The 14,342-nt window shown below is 35.0% G+C and overlaps 1 long non-coding RNA gene across 1 annotated transcript; it reads left to right on the forward strand.

Annotated features, from left to right (window-relative positions):
- The first annotated feature begins 251 nt into the window (after positions 1 to 251).
- LOC132116628 (uncharacterized) lies at positions 252 to 9,360 on the forward strand. The gene is made up of 3 exons (XR_009425668.1): positions 252 to 417; positions 4,663 to 4,776; positions 8,597 to 9,360. It is a non-coding gene; the product is annotated as an uncharacterized LOC132116628 (long non-coding RNA).
- Positions 9,361 to 14,342: the final 4,982 nt, after the last annotated feature.

Below are 14,342 nucleotides of genomic sequence, written 5' to 3' on the forward strand. Positions count from 1 at the left end.
GTGTGTGTGTGTGTGGTGGGTGGGGGGGCCTTGTGCTTTATACCAACCTAAAAATCTGAACTGTTTATGATGTTGATAAATGATATATGACTACAGAATGATTTTATGTTACACTGGTCCTTTTGAAAAAATTATTTTATAACGGAATAAGCTGACATCATCTGTGGGTGGAGCTTAAACTCATGACCTGTGGGGCGTCACTCATTAGGGTCTAACTGAGGCTGTTACCATAGTAACCATTTTCAAGACATGCACATAATGTAATATTATCAGTTTTATGTTGTTTGGCCACCAGTGATAAGTCAAGTAATTGGTGCATCGTGTCTTTCAGCAGAGCAAGAAGAAAGGTTTTTCTCTGTTTCACACCACTAACGACAGACAGCAAACATCTCTCTCATTAACATGACTGGCATCACTGTAAGTTTACTCTTCATGACAGATCTTTTTCTATAATGAGGAAATGTTTAAAATGTTTGGTTAGATGACATTTGCTGCTTGACTAAAGTTACAGTGCTGAAATACCTCTTCCATGTTTCAGTGGTTAAGAGTTCAGTTCAGGATGATTTTGTGCTGATGCTCCATTGGGTCACCAATCACTGATGGATGGATGGATGGATGGATGGATGGATGGATGAATGGATGGATGGATGGCTGGGTGGATGGATAGAATGTTAGAGGGATGGATAGATGGAGATGCAGTAGATGGATGGATGGATTGTGGATGAATGAAATGATAGATAGAATGATAGACAGATGGATGGAGGAATGTAGGAATGATGGATAGACAGACGATAAATGAAGGAAAAGAACAAAGGATGGGAATGAAAAGATGATAGAATGATGGATGGATAGATAAAGTGGTGGGTGGGGAGGCAATCGTTGGATGGATGGATGGATGGATGGATAAATTGATGGATGGATTGTGGATGAATGGATAAAGCAGGGATCCTCAAATTTGGCCACGATATCCCTTTTCCTGCAGAGTTTAGCTCTAACCCTAATCAAACAGACCTGTGCATGTTAATCAATGTCTTCAGGATCAATAGAAAATCACAGTAGCTGAGTTTGATCAGGACTGGAGCTAAACTCTGCAGTACATTGGTCCTCCAGGACAAGATTTGAGGATCCCTGGGATAGAATGATGGAAGGATGGTGGATGGATAGATAGATAGATGGATGGATGGATAGAATGATGGATGAATGATGGATGTATGAATGGATAAAGTGATGGATGGAAGGTGGATAGATGGGATGAAGGATGGCTGGATGGCTGGAGAGGCAACAGTTGGATGGATGGATTGAGGATGAATGGATAGATAGATAGATAGATAGATAGATAGATAGATAGATAGATAGATAGATAGATAGATGGAGGAATAGATAGACAGATGATTGAAAAGAAGTATGGATGGATAGAACAATAGAGGGATAAATGGATGGATGGTGGATGGATCGATAGAGTGATAGATAGTGCTGAAGCTCCTCCTCTGTGTTTCTGTGATTAAGAGTTCAGTTTGAGATCTTTGTGTGCTGATGCTCCATTGGGTTACCGATCACATAAGTGACCGCTGGAGGTGAGAGGAGGAGTTTTCCTCAAGATTCCTGGCAGGGATGTGATCCGTGTGCAGGGAACATCAGAGCAGCTGCTGCATCCGTGCGTCGCAGGAAGGGAGTCGGAGCCAAGTGACACTTTCTCTCTGGAACAGTTGTTCTTTTTATCCTTCCTTATGTGACAGATGAGCAGAACCGTCCCTGAAGGCCTCCATCAGTACAGCTTATCCATTCATCTCTCTGTCTCACTCTCTTCGGCCCCCTTTTCCCGTCTCACTATCTGTCATGATCAGCTTGTTCTTCTGTTTGGTGTCATTTTTGGCATAAGTAGTAACACATGCAGAAGCTTCTGCCCTTGCTGGAAGGGTCTAGTGTACAGCTGTCGGATTATTACTGCGTGTGACAGGACAGCGGTGTGATCACTACATTTCTCTTTCTGTGGATCTCTTCCAAACCTGTGAGCTGCCGACATAGGCAGCATTTTAAGCCACCATAAGCATTAAGATAGGATTAGTTTTGTAAATAACAGTGGAGTTACAGTCATTAACATCTGTCATTGTCTGAATGCATGAATCAAAAACCTGTGTGCAACAACCTAAATATAACATTTATTCAATGGAAGATGTTCTCTTATTGTGTGTGTGTATTTATTAAACAAACTTTAAACTATAATATTCAACATTTAGTTTTCTGAGGGGAATTTACAGATTTCTTATGTTCATGCTCTCGAATATTACTCATATTTGTTGTTTTTTTATATAGAACTGTATGGGATTAATTATTTTATTTTAACTTTAGAGTGAATGTCATTCCTGATGCTGCACTACAGTTCATGATCAACCTTTCTCGCTGATTTATTGGATGGATGGATGGATGGATGGATGGGTAGGTGGGTAAGTAGGTAGGTAGGTAGATAGATAAAGATACTAAGATGGCTAAAATCAAAGGCAACATCACATTTATCCTTAATAGAGTACTAAAGAGAAATGTTGAAAAAGCATCGCCTAAAAACTTGTTTGACCTTATTAAAATGAAACATTGCATGCAATATTTGTGTATGCTGTGTATTTCCTTGCTCATAAGAGAGTAATTTATAGCTTGAAGCACTGTTTGTCTTGTGGCCTGTTCCAAATCAGTCACCATTTCTTTAGTTAAGATGCTGCCTATGAAGGTAGCTCACCAGGTCTTGGAACAGATCCGCTGTGTGTGTGTGTGTGTGTGTGTGTGTGTGTGCGCGTCGAGTCATCTGCATTACTCCAGTCTTTTATCAATGATGTTCCCTGCTGTTTAGACACAACACACACTCAATCACTGTCACTTCCTGTGAGTGTGTGTGAGTGTGGCATCATAGCCCACATTTCCACGCTTCAGCTTACTGCGATTAACAATCAGTCTTTACGGCATGTGTGATAACGGCTAACGGCCCAGGGCTCTAACACCATCGTTTGGGGAGTGTTAAAGCTGTTAAAGCACCTGTTTAAGCACAGCGTGTGCATGTGTATGTATGTGTGTGTATGTGTGTGTGTGTGTGTGTGTGTGTGTGTGTGTGTGTGTGTGTGTGTGTGTGTGTGTGTGTGTGTGTGTGTGTGTGTGATCGCTGTATCAAGACATCACGCTCAGCCCTCAGGCTGTTCCTGTAGACACAGGAGATCCCAGCGCACCTGCTCTAGTGCCAAACACACACACATGCACTCTTTCTCTCTCTCACACACACAGTGAGAGTGTCTCCAGTCTCATTTTATAATGGCCATAATTTCATGAATATCAAAAACAGCTCTGTCTCAAGATTATTATAGTTAACTAAAACTAAAACCATGGAAATAAACTGAAATAAAATAAGATTCAAATAAATACTAATACAAAATGTTAATAAAACTATAATAATATAAAATCTCAGTGATACTAAAATAGCACTACTTTTTCTACAAAAATAGTATTTTCTTGTAAAATGTAATGGAGTTATATTTGTTTTATTTACAATTTGAAAAATATTTCTTCATGGTGTACAAAAAAAATGAAATCATATTATCTTTTTCATTCATAATGTTATATTATTTAAATACTATAGTGTATTTTTTACAGTATTTATACACCATATTCTGTACTGCCTTTCATGTACACAAAATAAAGCATGCTATTTTTTCAAAAGACAGTAATTTCAACATCAGTTTGTGAAATCAAAAGTTGCATTTACAATATTGCATTTACAGTACAATGCATCTCAATATTTTCTGCACTATAAGTGTAAGCATACTAGAAATGGATGCAACTGTGCAAAATACTGTTTATGAATTGCTTTATTTTTATGTTATCTATTTTATATATATATAGAGAGAGAGAGAGAGAGAGAGAGAGAGAGAGAAATAGATTGTTTCAAACTATCTTCAGGAAAATATTAGTGTTACATTTTACTGAAAATAAAACTAGTTTACTTATTACAGTTGCACCATTAGTAAAATAATTATTTATGCACTTTGCTGAATTTTTCCATAGAGGAATAATATAAATATATTTTAAAAAAATTAAACAAAAATGCAAGCCTAACATCTGTGCATTGAAAACTACCATTAAAAGTGCATTACTGTAAATGTGATTTTTTTTTTCATTCAATTATTTTCTTTTGTGATCAACAGCAGTTTAATTGAAGAGGAAATTTTCTTTGAAGAAGAACAAAAGCAAGACAAATTTTGATGTGTGACGGCCTACATCTGTTAAACATTTGTATAAGGATGGGTATTCTGTAATTTTTCTGTTTTGGTTTTACAAAATATGCTTGTATATTATTAATAGTGCTTCTCTTCAGTCTAACATTGTTCAAAGGAGACGTTTGATCTTTCACTGAATTCTAAGGGGAATCTACTGTGTTTTTTTGTCCATGTTGTCTGTAATTACTCACCATATTTGTTTTTTGGCTTGTCTTCTCGTCTATGAACCTCTCCAATCTTTTCCTCCACACGCACGCTGAGATCTTAAGCAAAGACTTTGAGTGATTTTTGGCTCATGGCAGGTGTTGATAAGTGTCATTGTGTCAAAAATGCTTCAAAAATGACTTGGGATTTAAAAGTTCTTTTGCTATTTTTCTTTAACACCTTTTTTTTTTATTTGTAACAGGTCTGAACATCAAACTACGGTGAGAAGTTCATCACTTAAAAGTTTGTCTTGTGCATATCCTGTTTCCTGTGGGTGTGAAGAAAGGCTGTTGTGACTGCGTGACATCCATCCACAGTAAGACAGCAGCATCTAGTAATCGGAAAACCAGCAATTAGTTCCACACTATAAATCAGATATCGTCTATATATTAGTGAAGATTTTGTTATTTTATTTATTTTGTCAAGGTTTTGTTGTAATCCATGCTTTATTTGGACATTAAAGAAATAGTTTACACAAAAAGGGATATTTGCTGAAAATTTAACCAGGCCAAACAAGATGTCGATGAGTTTCTTTCTTTATCAGATTTGGAGAAATGTAGCATTGCATCACTTGCTTACAGTGTAGTGGATGGGTGCCGTCAGAATGAGTCCAAACAGCTGATAAAAACATCACAATAATCCACAAGTTATCCATATCCCTCCAGTCCATCAGTTAATGTCTTGTAAAGCCAGAAGCTGTGTGTTTGTAAGAAACAAATCCATCAAGGCGTTTAAACTTTGGTCACTTCTGGCTAAAATATGAGTCCATAATCCATAATAACGCTTCCTCCAGTGACAAAGTCCATCTCCTGTTGTCCTTTTACATCAGAACCCACCCAAATATTTGTTTAGAATGGTTTTAAACTGTTTTGACTTATAAACAGTGCATGATATGTGCAGATTTCTCTCCTGATTCAGATGAAAGCAATATTATGGCTAGAAAGTTCTTAAATGCCTTTATAATGGATTTGTTTCTTTTAAACACTTTTGGCTTCAAAAGATGTTAACTGATGGAATGGAGTGTTGTGGATTATTTGTGGATTATTATGATGTTTTTATCAGCTGTTTGGACTCTCATTCTGACGGCACCCAATCACTGCAGATCATCCATTGGTGGAAAAGTGATGTATTCCAGATTTTCTCCAAAATTGTTCTGATGAAGAAACACACTCTAAATTTTCAGCAAATCTTAAAATTCCTTAAAAGCATCTCTGAATTTAAGTTTCAGTCTTTCAAAGAATCGATTCGAAACTTTGATTCAACGATTCACTTGTGTCTTGAGTGTTTACAGAAGTGTTTTTGATAATGTTTTTTTATTTATTATTATTATTTATTTTTTAATCTACTGTGAATCTCTGAGTGAATTTTAAAGTGTGCTTGTGTGCGTATAGTCAGTAATGGAAATCATTCAGAGTGATTTATTTTTTATTTTTTTTAATATATCTAGGGGTTTTATATATATATATATATATATATATATATATATATATATTAGTGCTGTCAATCGATTAAAAACTTTAACTAGATTAATCACACATTTTTTCTGTGATTAATCGCAATTAATCGCAATAAAAAAGAAATGTTTTTGTACGTTTTTAATATATTTTTTAATGTAATAATTTCACAGTTAATCAAATTAATGTAGAAACAACATAAAGACAGTATATTTTAAATACTTGTTTAAATGGCATCTTTTTATTACTGTATTAGCCAGTATTACTGTATTACCGATATTAATACAGCTACTGATATATACTGATACTGATATATATATATTTTTTTTACATTTATTATTAGGCTTCAAAAATATAACAGTTTTTAATTTAAGTAAACTTAAAACAATGCTAACATAAACCCATAATAAATGTCATGTTTACTCCTGCCCTTCCTGTCTTAACAGTTAGGAAATATACAGAAATTTAATAAAGTTATCAAAGTTATATGCAGTCTGCATTGCATAAACTATAAATTAAATAGTTAATCCTTATTAAAGCTACAAAAGTTATTTAGTCAAGAGCAGCGAGTCATTTTCTCTGTTCCCTTTGTTCTTTAACTTTACTGACAGGAAGCTTTATTGGCTGCTGTCCCTTTAAGAGCAGACAGGCACGCGGATCTCACCGTTTACTTTCTATGGATCTCGCCTCATTCTCTCACAACTCTTTTTGTTCATTTTAGACTTTATATAAATCATTTAAGATTGCTCTTATGAGGATAATCGACAAAACTGGCACTTTGGGATGTTTATTGTTAGTTCAAGCGCTTAAGAGAACTGGATTCTGGCGCCCTGTCTATGCATTGTGTGTGTGTGTGTGTGTGTGTAGCCTACGTGTGTATGTGTCACATAAGGGCATTCACAGACAGCGCATTCTCTTTTGTCTTGCCGCGCTTGAAATGTTTAAAAGCATTTAAATGAATAAGAGCGTGATCATATAATGTAAAGCTAGCCAACGGATGGCAGAAATTACCGATGCTGCGTTAATTGCGTTAAATATTTTGACACGTTAAACCAGACAAAAATTAATCGCATGCGTTAACGCGTTAACGTTGACAGCACTAATATATATATATATATATATATATATATATATATATATATATATATATATATATATAAACGCATTGCTACATATACTGTATTATACTAACCAATACTTTTATATATATATATATATCACGGTTCGGTTCATTTTCGGTACAGTAAGGGAAAGAAATGCAAACATTAAACTGCAAGTTGTTTATTACTATAAACTTTTTTTTAACAATTTGTTTACAACTTTTTTTAAATACTTTTTAATAAAATATATGTAAAATAAAAAAAGAATAGGAAATAAAATACTGCTGCAAAGTTCTCCACTAAATAAAATACTCTCAGTCTCAAACCAATATCATATAATAAAATATAATGAAAAATAAAAATAAATAAACTATGATTACAGTGCAGCATTACCAATCCCAATGTAGGCCTGCTCATATTTTAAATATATATATAACTTTTCCAAAGTGTAAAGTGCAGCATCAACAGTTTCAGTTTTTAGACCTGCTCAGATTTCGTTATTGCGTTGGACCGATCGGAGTTAAGAGCAAAGGTCTGTTTAAATGCTGACAGGAGCTGCGTTTGAATGCTGTGGCGCTGGGCTGGCGGTCCTCCTGTTTGTAGACCCCGGTCTAGAATCGGCCATCCCACCGGGAGAGACAGGAGTGGCTGGGGTATTCCACGGAGACCGATGTTGTAAGTAGAAAATGAATTCCCAGAACCCAAACGCGTCCAACTGTTCCATTTCCATGCGAGGTACCGGTTCATCCAGACCGGTGTTCAAAATGTCCTTAAGGGCCGCCTCATTATATCCCATACCATACACCAAGGTCCAGAACACATGTGCCATGGCACCCACCTCATTGCCCTCTTGGCAGAGGGTGGTTAATTTTAAATATTTCGCCCTCCGCTCCACCATACTGGCTGGGGAACGGGAATGAAGTCCCACACCGCTGGATCTCGAACTTGGATGGAGTCCTTCTGTTACGATCGGAGACCCAGGGAAACACAGGAGACAAGAGATCCAATCGCAGTGTGGGTTTTAATGGGTAATCCAAATCAGAAATCAACAAGCAGGGGTCAAAACCATAAATCCATCCAAACGACAAACAAACAGGGAAGAAACGGGAACAGGAACAGGAATTTGGAAGACGAGGAACTCGGAAGCCGAGGAAACTGGGTGACGGAAAAAAAGGACTCCATGAAGACAAACAGAAAAGACTGGTTAATATAGGCAGGGTAATGACTATCAAGTGAAGACACCTGAGAGCAATTAACAAGAGTGCAATTACTGTGATGAAGGGACAAGGCTTTGTGGGAATTGTAGTGCCTACGGTGAGGTGCCTATGGGGAAGTGAGACCAGGGACACAGAGACCAGACAGCTTGACACACGTGCACCGTACCGAAAGGCCTGTACCGAAACGGTCCGGTACGAATACACATACCGTTACACCCCTAATATATATACTCTATGTATATATATATATATATATATATATATATATATATATATATATATATATATAGTTATATCTTCCAGCCCTACTAGCCTTTACTTTACGCCTTTACTCTGTGTATGTTTGTATGTCTGTGTATTTGTAGTGTATGTAGGTTTGTTTTCCAGGCAGTAAACGCTCATTAGTGGGGAAAGAGGTCCACAGAGCTCTTTCAATCAGTCGGCCAGATGTTTGCTGCTCTCTTTAGACCGAGAAACCCAACCCACACAACCATGCTCACAGGTACAACAGCACAGATCGATTTCAGCTCAAATGCATTTGAAAAAACTTCAAAGTCACAAAACAAGGGAGAATTCTAAAGAGAAGATGCTCTAAAGATTCTAAAAAATGAAGGTTCCAATTAGAACCCAAAAAGATTGTACTGTTTGACTAGAACCTTTTTAATTTTCTAGTTCTCTAGCAGGTTTCTGTGCTGGTGCTCTGAAAGCACTGGTAGAAAGTCTTGATCGTGCATTAGTTGCTCAGATAGAAATCTGATCCAGGATTGGCATCGAGAGCTTCTCTGCGGTTTGGAGCTGCTCTCATTGTGGTGCGGTGACAGATCAGTTGAGTTTGAGTGTTGTGAAACTGCCTCTATAATGGTTGATGGATCTGCTTTGAATGAGCAGTTCTGGAACAGTTTGGTTTCTTTTTATGAGAGCACATTCACTAGATCTGATTAGAAATTTTCTAATCTCTTTCATATCTCAAGAGACTTAGAGTTCTCAGATCTGCTGCTTTTTAAATTTCATCTGTGTTTTAAATTGCTTTGGAAGAGATAAAAATAGACAGAAATGAGAAAAGTGTTGACATACAAACAGAGAAAAGAGTTTGGAATAGAAATAATAACAAATAAAAAAATGTGCATGGAGAAACTAAGTCTCTAAGATTTTTTAATTGTGACATTATTTCCATGGCAATTAAAGCACTAATTAAGTATTTAAAAAAATACAGATACACTGAAAAAGAAACAATTGATCAATTAATTTTAGATATAATAACAAAAGTAACACACTCTATTAAAAGTGAAAATATGAAGCAGAAAGACTGAAATAGTAATTTATTGTTAAACATACTTTGATAATACTTCAAAAATACTTAAAAAAAAATGATAACTTACTACTTAATAATTCATGTGTAATTTGCTGTTTCTTTAAGATTGTTTGTGAAATTTACTCGAAATTTATGTGCAAAAAATGTTAGCATTTTTTTCCGGTATACTGTATATCATATTGAATATAATTTATGCAAACGAAATAATGAGAAAATAAAGACCTTGTTTGTGATTTCTCTTTCCTAGACAGAAGGACTGAGTCTGATCTGCTAATGCAGTCCAGGAGCCTGTATGGATAAAGTATGTAAGAGAAAGAGAGCCGAACTCGCGCTCACCTGAGAATGATGGATCATTGCTCCAGCACATGGCCACGTATGTGTGTGTGTGTTTTAGTCTGTTGGGAAAAGAAAGAACTGATGTGACATGAACCAGAACAAACAAGAGTGTTATGCACTCAACGGCACAGTTCAGTGTGTGTGTGTGTGTGTGTGTGTGTGTGTGTGTGTGTGTGTGTTTGAGAAAGACAGATTGATTCTGATGGTGATTATGTTGTCAGTGTCATTGTGATGCATAGTAAACACTCAACATTTTGCATATATACACACTTGCATACTAAAACATGCACACAAAAACCCACAGTTGTTCACTTCTCTGTCAATTAATGCATATTTTCTTTAGGCCCATGTGCACAAGAAGATATGTGAATACAAAGGATTCTTTCTACGCAATGCATAGATCATTTCTTATGGTTTAAAAAAAGACAGGTCTTACAGAAATACAGTGAATTAAACGCAATTCATGACACAATGCATTCCTCATTTCCTTGTGGGATTAATTTTTTTGTTTTCAAAGAAATTACTTGCAGTAAATTTACCAGTGACTTTATAATGCATTTATAATGCTACAAAAGATTTCTATTGCAAAATAAATGCTGTTCTTTTGAACTTTTTATTCATCGAAGAATCCTGAAAAAAATTAATGTATCAAGGTTTACACAAAAATATTCATCAGCACAACTATTTTCAACATTGATAATAATCAGAAATGTTTCTTGATTATGAGTCAACAAATCAGTATATCAGAATGATTTCTGAAGATCATGTAACACTGAAGACTGGAGTAATGATGATGATGATTACATTATGTTTCACATCTGTGTGCTTTAGTATGTCTCTCTCTCTTTCTCTCTCTCTTTCTCTCTCTCTCTCTCTCTCTCTGTCTGTCTCTCGCTCATTTAAAATCTGGGAGCAGTTTCAAATAGTTGCCTCATCCCTGAATGACTGCACCAGAGAATCTGTCCTTAAATAATCTCTCAAACACACACACACACAAGGCCTTTTCTTTTCATCCTTCCCCACCATCCTCTTCATCATTTCATCTTTTTCTCCTGTCACTCTTTCGGCAGTTTAATGATTTCACTCGCCGTAGCATTTCGATTTCAGAGAGTGTGTTTCCTCTGCTAGATTCCTTCACTTTGACACACACACTTTGAGTGAGAGAGAGAGCTCATTAGTTTTGGGCCTGAGCTGTTGTTAATTAAATAAATTCTGGGTTATGGTGTGTGTGTAGAGGATTGTGTAATGTAGAGGGCGTCCCTGCCTGCGGAGAGAAGCGAATCACACACACATACACACACACACGTGGTCTGTCTCTGCTTGCAGTTCAGGGTTGATAATTAGCGCAGGAGGAGGAATATTTTACATCTGTTGGCAAACACGCACACGCAGACTTTCATAAAGGCCCCTAAATCAAACATTCCCTTGGTTTAACCAGACTTTCTGCAACAAAACAAGCTGCACACACACATACAGTATAGCGGTGTGTTAGTTAGGATACACACAATGATGTGGGAGGTGACGTTCACTAGACATTCATACACACACATGATAGTGTTTAGTTTTTGTTTAATTGCACAGAGACACACATGGATGTACAGTATTCAGTTTCCCTGAAGGTGTGTGTGTCTCAGCTAACAGAGCGTTTTGCCAAGGTTATCTGCTCTTTAATAATGTTCTCAAATCATTAGCACAAAAACATCATCCATGGAATGTTTATTTTTTCCTTAAACATTTCAGTTGGATATATGTCTAACATTTCTTTAAATGTTAAACGTTTTTTAAACTTTTTAAAATCTTCAGACATCATTCAAAAGTAAAATTCCAGGAAGTTTGCAAAATGATACATTGAAACATTCCATTAACATCAAAAAAACACTTTGTAAAGCATTTTGGGGTATTTTGAACATTCATAGAACATTCATAAATAATGTTTTTATAACTTAATGTGAACGTCAGCAGAATGTTCTTATAATATGTTTCTGTTAGCTGGGATGTTTTAAACTTAACTAAAATCCTATAAACTCATGGAAGCCTGTTTCTGTCATGAAAAAAAAAAAAAAAAAAAAAAAAAACAATAATTGTGACTTTTTATCTCACACTTCAGATTTTTTTTACGCAATTTCTGTCAAGGAATTAAGACTTGTCTTGTAAATCTCAGTTTATAACTCACATTTCTGACTTTATATCTAGCAATTTAGATTTTGTTTCTCAGAATTGTGAGAAAAAAGTACTGTAAGGGGGAAGAAAAAGTCTCAAATGTGAGCTAAAATGTTGCAATTACATTTTTTTTTCATCCCATGGCAGAATCATGCTTCTATACCCATCATCCCTCTACACCCACTTATGCATTGCTGTGGGGATAAGATGCATTTTTATTATCAGATACTGGAACTCTAAATGCATGAAACTAATATGTTAACTGAATAATGTCAATAATGTCACACACGTGTGGTTATAGAAGAGGGCAGTGCATGCTTTTATGGTGGGGTGAATGTCAGTGCAAGGTGACTCGGCTGGAAGTGTGTTGAGGTTACTGAATGCAAGTGATGAATACATCAGATGTCACTGATAAAAGTTTCTCTCGTGATGATATCCAGAGAGAAGCTGAAGCTTGAACTGAATCTGTCCCAAACGACATTCAGAAAACATTAGATTGGTGCAAAAGGGATGAAATTTTACACTGCATTATACAGTTTTGCTTCATATATTATATTATATTATATTATATTATATTATATTATATTATATTATATTATATTATATTATATTATATTATTATACTTATTTTATTACTTATATTATATTACAGTAATTATATATATTTTTTACTAATATGTGTATTTCAGAATATTACAGTTTTTACAATATTTACTGTTTATTTTTTTCAAAAACACTCACATACACTGTGTGTGTGTGTGTGTGTGTGTATATATATATATATATATATATGTATATATACTGTATATAGTGTATAATGTTTTTTAATTGATACAATTATAAATACATATTGTTCTGTTAGAAATGTCATATGTTTATTGATATTTAGTTATGAATGTTTTATTGATCTTATTTTAAATTATTTATTTGTTATATCATATTTATTTTATTATACTTTTTTATTATAATTATTTTTGATCAAACAAATGTTGAGTGACGCCTTGTTGAGCGAAGAAATGTCTTTCAAAAACATTTGAAAATCTTATCAACCCCAAACTTTTACATTTTTTTTTAATTAATTAGAATAATAATTAAACTAAATTAAATTAAAGATACTTTAATGGAATTAAATAAAATTTATTTTATTTATTTAATTATATTATTTTGTTAATAATTTTTATGACAATTTAATCATTTTATAATATATATTTTATTTAAAACAAATATTATCACTATTTTTAAAAACTGATCATTTGATTTATCTCAAAACACTTGTGATTAATCAGGTTCAAGTAAAGAAATGTTGTGCATGTTTCCGTCGAATCCCTCTCTTCGCCTCTCTTCTCTCAAATCTTTGTGAAGTTTCTCTTTGTCATGTGAGAACACACTGCAGTCTCTCTCCTCCATCCCTAAAACACACATTCTCTCTCTTTTGTCTTTTTCTCCTTCAGCAGATGAGATGATTGATCAGGATGGAGAGACAGACAGAGTGAGTATCAGCAAACAGCACACAAACACACTCTCGTTTCAGTCGCAGACGATGGCCGAGCTCGGAGACTTTCATCAGAAGATTCATCACGTGTGTGAGTGAGTTCATGTTTCCTGACATGCTGTGATAAGCAAGGTCATCCTGACAGGCCTGCTGGGAACGCCCTCTGTGTGTGTGTGTGTGTGTGTGTGTGTGTGTGTGTGTGTGCCAGGACGGTTCTGATCTGAGAGGAAGCCAGGCGATCCTTTGTGCCCGTGTGTGTCAGGAGAGATCACCTGACTGTCAGGTACGCCGAGCCTGAGAGATGATAACGAGATGGTGATGATTTCAGTGTGTCTGATGGTTTATTCAGCTGTCCGTCTCATCAGAGCACACGCTAAAACACTCGTGCAACTTCTGTGACGGCCGAATGTTCTGCGCTGTTTCCCATGGGCTGTCCAGGGTTTATATCATTAACTAAAACTAGCAAATAAAAATATAGAAATATAGAGCAAATAAAAAATTCTGTGAAAAACTAAACCTATGTAGTAATATAAAAAAATAATAATAGTAATAATAATAATAATGACAGAAGCACATAACAAAATCTGTTAAATGAAAACTGAAAATATAAAAATAAAAGATAATTATAAATAATAATAAATACTATAATACTTTAGTAGTAAATAATAAATAAATAAAATAATTAATAAATAAAAATAAGTAGAAAACGAGTTGTTTTGGCAGCTTGGTTTCAATAAAAGCTGTTTTAATAAATTGATAAAAAGTTTAATAGTATATAAGTAATAATAAAATACACTTAATGAGCGCACAT

The sequence above is a fragment of the Carassius carassius genome, chromosome 36, assembly GCF_963082965.1.
Source record: "Carassius carassius chromosome 36, fCarCar2.1, whole genome shotgun sequence".
Lineage (NCBI taxonomy): Eukaryota > Metazoa > Chordata > Actinopteri > Cypriniformes > Cyprinidae > Carassius > Carassius carassius.